Consider the following 6,590-nt stretch of genomic DNA (forward strand, 5'->3'; position numbering starts at 1 on the left):
GGGGGATTTTGAGACAGGTTCTCACTGCATAGTTCGGACTGCTCTGGAACCCACTGTGTAGCTCAGGCCGTCCTCCAACTCACAGCGATCCTCCTGCCTCAGCCTCCCGCGTGCGCAGGATGGGATCACAGGTGTGCGCCACCACCACGCCCAGCCTCACCTGGCTAAGATTAAATAGGCGCCAACTACAGCCTGACAGGGTGACCCCACGAGGGGAGGGGACCCTCAGGTAGTGCCCGGGGCACACACAGGAAGCTCCTGTGGTCCTTCAGGAAGCACCACTGTGGAGGTGGGGAACTGTGGCTCTGAGATAGGCTGGACCTCATCCAGGACACCCCGACAGAGGCAAGCACTCCGCCACTGTCACCACTGTTTCGTTCCGGCCACAGTGTTTTTGGAGGCTCAGCAGTGTTTCTGGCCCCAGGCCTGCTCATTGGTGGGAAGGCAAGGGTGTGGCCTGGAGCGCCTGTGCCCCGACTCCTGCAGGCCTTGGCTGAGGCCCTGCTCTGGGTCTTGCTCTCTGAGCCAGGAAAAGGTTGAACAAAGAAAGACCTGAGACCCCTCACCCCAGCCCCCACAGCCCAGACTCCTGAGACCAGAGTTACTCATGCTTGGCAGTACTGACAATGGGGATAAAATGATTCTTCACAGCAGGAGGCGTCCTCACCCTGCAGGATGAGCCTCCACTGCTGTCAATGGCTCTGCCGGCTCCAGGGGTGGGCTCCCCACCCCAGAGGCTCCCCTAGATGGACCCAGGCGCCTTGTATTGCACTGGCTCCTGGAAGCATCACCCATTTCTTCCTTTCTTTCCTTTTCTTTTTCTTTCTTCTTTTATTTTTTTTACTGGGGATCAAACTCAGGACCTTGCACTTGTGAGGCAGGTGGAGGCGCCACTGAGGTAAATCCCTGGCCCTTGTTTTGTTTTGTTTTGTTTTTTTTCAAGACAGGGTCTCTCTATGTAGTTCAGGCTGGCCTTGAACTCACTATATAGAACAGACTGGCCTCAGACTGGCCTAGAATTTATGGCAATCCTCCTGACTCAGCCTTCTGAGTGCTAAGATTACAGGCATAAACCACCACACCAAGCATTGCTGTGTTACCCGAAAGTGCTGTAGGAGCTGTTTAATCCATCCAAGTAGCTATGACAAGACTACCATAAAGTGGATGGCTTATGGTATTTTACAGAAATTTATTACTCACAGTTCTGGAGTCTGAGAAGTCTGAGACCAAGGTGCGGGCAGGTTTGGTGTCTGGTGAGGGCCTGCTTCCTCCTAGATGCTAACTTCTAGTGGTGTCCACACATGGTAGAAAGCGTTGAGCAGCTCTGTAGGGTCTGTTATAGGACCCTAAAGTTATCCGCCATTGTCCACGGTGAACTGATTCCAAGATCTCTGGATGCAGCCAGCCATGGCTCGCGATTGTAATCCCAGCATTTAGGAAGTTGAGGCAGAAGGACTGTGAGATCATGGCCAGCTTGGGTACACAGTAAAACTGTTTCAAAAAAGAAAACAAAATAAAGAAATCAAGAAAAAGAAAAGAAAGCCATGGGTGCTCCAGTCCTTTATAAAAAATGGCATAAGCCAGGCATAGTGATGCACACCTGTAATCCCAGCACTCGGGAGGCTGAGGCAGGAGGATCGCTGTGAGTTCAGGGCCAGCCTGGACTACATAGTGAGTTCAAGTCCAGCTTGAGCCACATAGAGAGACCTTGTCTCAAGAAACCAGAAAATAAAAATAAAATGGCACAGTATTCGCATGTAACCTACAACCATCCTCTTATACACTTCAAATCATCTCTAGATTATATATAATCCCTAATACAATGTAAATAATCATTATGCTGTATTATTCAAGAAATAATGACAAGAAAAAAGTGTACGTGTTCAATACATATTTTTTTTTTCTGAAAAAATGTTTTTTTTTTTTTTAGTGCTGGGGACTGAATCCAAGGCCTTATGCGTATGTGGCAAATGCTTACCACCAAGCTACACCCACAACCTCCTGAATAGTTTAGCTCTGCAATCAGTTAAATCCAGACCTGGTTGAATCTGCAGGCACAGAACAGTCAGGATACCGAGGGCTGACCTCGATCCCATGCCTGAGAACTCCACCCTCACGACACCATCGCCTCTACAGGCCCCATCTTGGCAACTAGGTGTCAATATGTGCATTTGGGGTGGGGGTGGGGACGACACCAGCATCCAGGATGCTGAAGGGAACTCACATGGGGTCAAGGAACATCCTCCCCTGGAGATCAAACAAGCAGGAAAAGGGTGGTGTATTCGTTTCCTGTGCCTGTTGTTCCTGTCTTAAAACAAGAGAAATTTATGGACAGTCCAGGAGCCCCAAATCAGTATCACTGGGCTGAACTCAAGGAGTAAGTAGGAAATTTATGCTCCCTCTGGGGGCCCTAGGGGAAAAGCTGGCTTTGTGCCTGTTGCCTGTTTCATTCCGTAGCTGCCTTCCTCCTCCTCCTCCTGCTCCTCCTCCTCCTCCTCCTCCTCTTCTAGAATCTTCCTCTATGACCACATGGGCTTTCTTGTGTGTGTGTGTGTGTGTGTGTGTGTGTGTGTGTGTGTGTGTTCCCCTCTGACAGAGAGGCTCTGGGAGGAGAAGACAGAAAAGCTTGTCTGAAAGTTTACAGGATCTGGGTGTATACACCTGCATAATCCCAGTACTATGGGAGGCTGAGGCAAGGGCTCCTCAGATTTGAGCCTCATCTGAGTGATTTAGAGATTTAGCAAGACATTGTTTCCAATAAATACATAAACAAACAAAAGCCGGAGATTGAGCTCAGTGGTGCTGCCACCTGCCTTGCAAGCACAAGGTCCCCAGTTCCATCCCTTGTACAAAAATAATAATAGTAATAATGATAATAAAAAATAAAAGGATGGAGATATAGCACAGTGTGAAGACCCTGGGTTCAATCCTGAGGGGGTAGAGAGAAGAAGAGAGAGAGAGCGTGGGCAGGAAGGAAGAAGAAGCCAGGGATGGCTGTGCACACGAGTAATCCCAGCACTTAGAAGGCTGAGGCAGGAGGGTCACGAGTTCAGGAGGCAGCCTGAGCAACAGACTTTGATTCAAAGTAAAAGATAAAAAAGGGCTGGGGATATAGCTCAGTGTGAGGCCCTAGACTCGGCGTCCAGCATGGCAAAAATAAAATGGTATCAAGAATGGTGTCAGGGCCAGGGATTTAGCTCTGCGGCGCTGTTCCTGCCTTGAAAGTGCAAGGTCCTGAGTTTGAACCCTGGTACTGGGGGCGGGGAGTAGTGTCTGCCCAAGGTTGGGTAGGCAATTGCTGGACAGATATCCTTGCAGAAGTATTTTTGTGTAAGGTTGTGGTGGTGGCAGCGGCGGAGTCCTGTGTTATCAGGCAGGTATGCACATAACCTCCCAGCTTTATTTACTTATTTATTGCTAGGGTTTGACACAGGTGACCTCAGTTTGACTCAGACAACTTTCATACAGTTTAACAAAGTCTCGGCCGGGCGTGGTGGCCCACACCTGTAATCCCAGCACTCAGGAGGCCGAGGCAGGAGGATGGCTGTGAGTTCAAGACCAGCCTGGGCTACATAGTGAGTTCCAGGTCAGTCTCAACTACACAGTGAGACCCTGTCTCAAAAAAAATTAAAAAAACAAAAACAAAAACAAAGTCTCGTCAGCTGAACAGAGTCCATTCCTGTGCACATTTTTTTTTTCTTTTGAGACAGAGTCTTGCTACGTAGTTCAGGCCAGTCATCCTCCCTGCCTCAGCTTCCCGAGAGCTGGGATTACAGGCATGAGCCACCACCTGTGGCTCCCTGGGCATTTTTTGTGGCCAGAGGAAGGGTGAGGGTTGGGGAGTACTGACTTGCTTTAGTTTTGAAGCACCTCCCTCGAGAGCTCTTGGTGTCACTCATGTGTCTCAAACCCCACGGGCCGAGGGAAACCAAGGGGAAGGAGGCTGCTGGGCATAAACCTCAGTTGTCTCGTAGTAGGAGCCTGGCTCCGTGCTCCCAGACTGGTCCTGCTCCTGGGCCCAGGGCCCGGGGAAGCTGCCGAGAGCTGGCCTGGGGAGGCTTGGCTGGTTCCTCTCAGTGGCAGTCACAGAACCGCCCCCGTGTGCCTAGAGCAGGAAAGGTGCTCCTCTCGTCCCCATCAGGAGGGCAACCCAGCTCTCTGGTGTCTTCTCTGGAGCCATTTATGTTTCCTTGAGTTTTTATTCCCTGCAGTGCCAGAGCTGAAACCTCACGTCTGCCGGCTCCCGGGCAAGCACTTTACCACTGAGCCCCATCTCCAGCTTCCTGGTACCTTTCCGGACTCCCCGCAGGGTGAGGAGCACCGCGGGATCCTGGGCCTTTCCTGGATTGGCTCCCGCACAGAGGAAACTATGTACCCTGAGGATGATGGATTCCTACTTCTGGTGTGGCCCAGCATTAGAACCACAGACCCAGCCAGAACTCACCCGTCTCCCACAGGCCCCTCTGACTGAACATAGCAAATCCAAAGTCAGCCAAAACTCTGGGCCCCTCTCCTCCCTCCTATGGTCAGAGCCCCCTCTCCCTTACTGTGGCAGGGATCAGCCCCAGCTCCACCTCCTTATCTCTGTTGCCATTGCTATCGTGTTGGTTTGCTCTCTGTGACATGGATAAGCATCCCCCAGGGATTCCTGTATTGATATTTAATGCCCGTTTCCAGGCATGAAGAGGGTGGGGTCTTAAACCAACTATGAGAGTTAGAGGTGGGGCCTTTGGGAATTGATTCAAATTGATAAATTCATGTAATCCCAGCAGTTGGGAAGATGAGGCAGGAGTGTAACAGAGTATTACAGTGAAGGTTACAGCTATCCAAAAGTCTCTAGGGCTGGGGATTTAGCTCAGGGGTTCCGCTGCCCGCCTCACAAGGGCAAGCGCAAGGATTCCATCCCCGATACAAAAAAAAAAGAGGCCTGGATTTAAATGATAGCTGGGTGTGTGGTGCAGGCCTGTAATCCCACCACTTGGGAGGCTGAGGCAGGAGGATTGCTGTGAGTTCGAGACCAGCCTGGGCTACACAGTGAGTTCCAGGTAAGTCTCACTATGTAGTGAGACCCTGTCTCAAAAAACCCCAAAAAAACAAAAAAACAAAAGTCTCTGAAGGCAAAGAAGTCAAGTGGCACTCAGAAAGATAGAATTTTACTGCAGAGGATCATCACCATCATCATCAATTTCTGTCATAAGGGGGTGCTCAGTGCAACCTACTGAGCAGAGGTTGTTTCTTGGTTACGGCCATTAGTCAAGTGGTGGTGCGTCTGTCAATCAGTCTTTACGGCAGACTGAATGTCTTTGTCAAGTAGGGGTAAAAGGCAAGGGAAAATTATAACAGAGAATAAGAAACTCATGTTGTTGTGACTCTATGTTGGTCTTTAAGCTTTGGCCATGTGCGGACTGACTGGTCAGCCTCCAGAGTGACCAGAGCAGAGTTGCCATCTCTGGTGGTGGCCTGCTCTGGTTTGGGGGGTTTGAATCTTTGTTGGCTGGTCTATTTGTCTGGAGCAGGTGGCTTTAGCAGGCTGCGGTAGATCAAAGACACAGCTTCTATAATTTTAACAGCAGTGGGGATATAGAGAGGATTACAGTATGAGGGCTCATCCCATATGGGCACTTGGGTGGTTGGATTTTATTTTATTTATTTGTTTATTTATTTACTGACCCAAAGTTCCCAGGTTTGAATGAGTGTGCTGGGACTCTTAAGCTTATGTGCATTTCTTTTTGTACCCAGCTATGGATATTTTATAACACCATTTTTAAAGCCTGTATTTGTTTTTTCAGGGACAATTTTTTTAGTTTATAAAGATTGCCCTTAATTTGACCTCCGGTTGGTAACGGCCAGCTGAGAAAAATTTTTATAGTGGGAATACCCAGTTTGTTTGGTAGCGGTGTACTGGACTCAGAGGACTACAGGCAGAACTTGATCTAATCTCGAGGGTTCTTTAAAAAATAATATTTCTTTTAATAATTGTTTGAGTGTCTGGTTTATGTGTTTTACTTTTCTTGAGCTCTGTGGCTGGTAAGCCACATGAAGCTTTTATTTTATCTTTAAAATCTGTGTGAGCTCCTGGACAATCTCACCTATGAATGTTGGTCCATGGTGTGACCCCGAGGTCAAAGGCAGCCTAAATCTTGGATGAGGGTCTTTTCATAGTACCTCGGTCACCTCCTGTTCAGGTGGGGAAGGCTTTAATCTATTTTGAGAAGGTACAGGCAAGCACAACATTTATTGATAGCCACTGGCTTGAGGCAATTTAGTAAAATCTAGAAGCAGATTTTTACAGTGGGGAAGCTCTCATTTCTTGGATATTGGGGGGCCAGGTGGGCTTTTGCCTTGGGTTGTTTTGGGCGCAGCTTAGCCCTTGTTCACAAACAGCCTGAATGATGGCAGAGCTGTGCAGCACAAAGAAATGGCAGCCCAGCAATGTTTTTAACGTTGTCTTTTTTATATGAGACCCCTGATGAAATTGTTTTATGAACCTGGGGCCTAGCACTTGGGTATGGCTAACCTCTCATTTAGTAAGCTTTTGTTATTTTAAAAAATATACTTATTAGTTAGTTTTTTTTTTTTTTTTTTTTTTT

General features: G+C 48.5%; 1 pseudogene; it reads left to right on the top strand.

Annotated features, from left to right (window-relative positions):
- Positions 1-1,465: 1,465 nt before the first annotated feature.
- Positions 1,466-6,590, top strand: part of LOC104848312 — a 20,738-nt pseudogene continuing 15,613 nt past the window's right edge.

Source organism: Fukomys damarensis, unplaced genomic scaffold (assembly GCF_012274545.1).
Source record: "Fukomys damarensis isolate Sample0158 unplaced genomic scaffold, DMR_v1.0_HiC HiC_scaffold_12, whole genome shotgun sequence".
NCBI classification, from domain to species: Eukaryota; Metazoa; Chordata; class Mammalia; order Rodentia; family Bathyergidae; genus Fukomys; species Fukomys damarensis.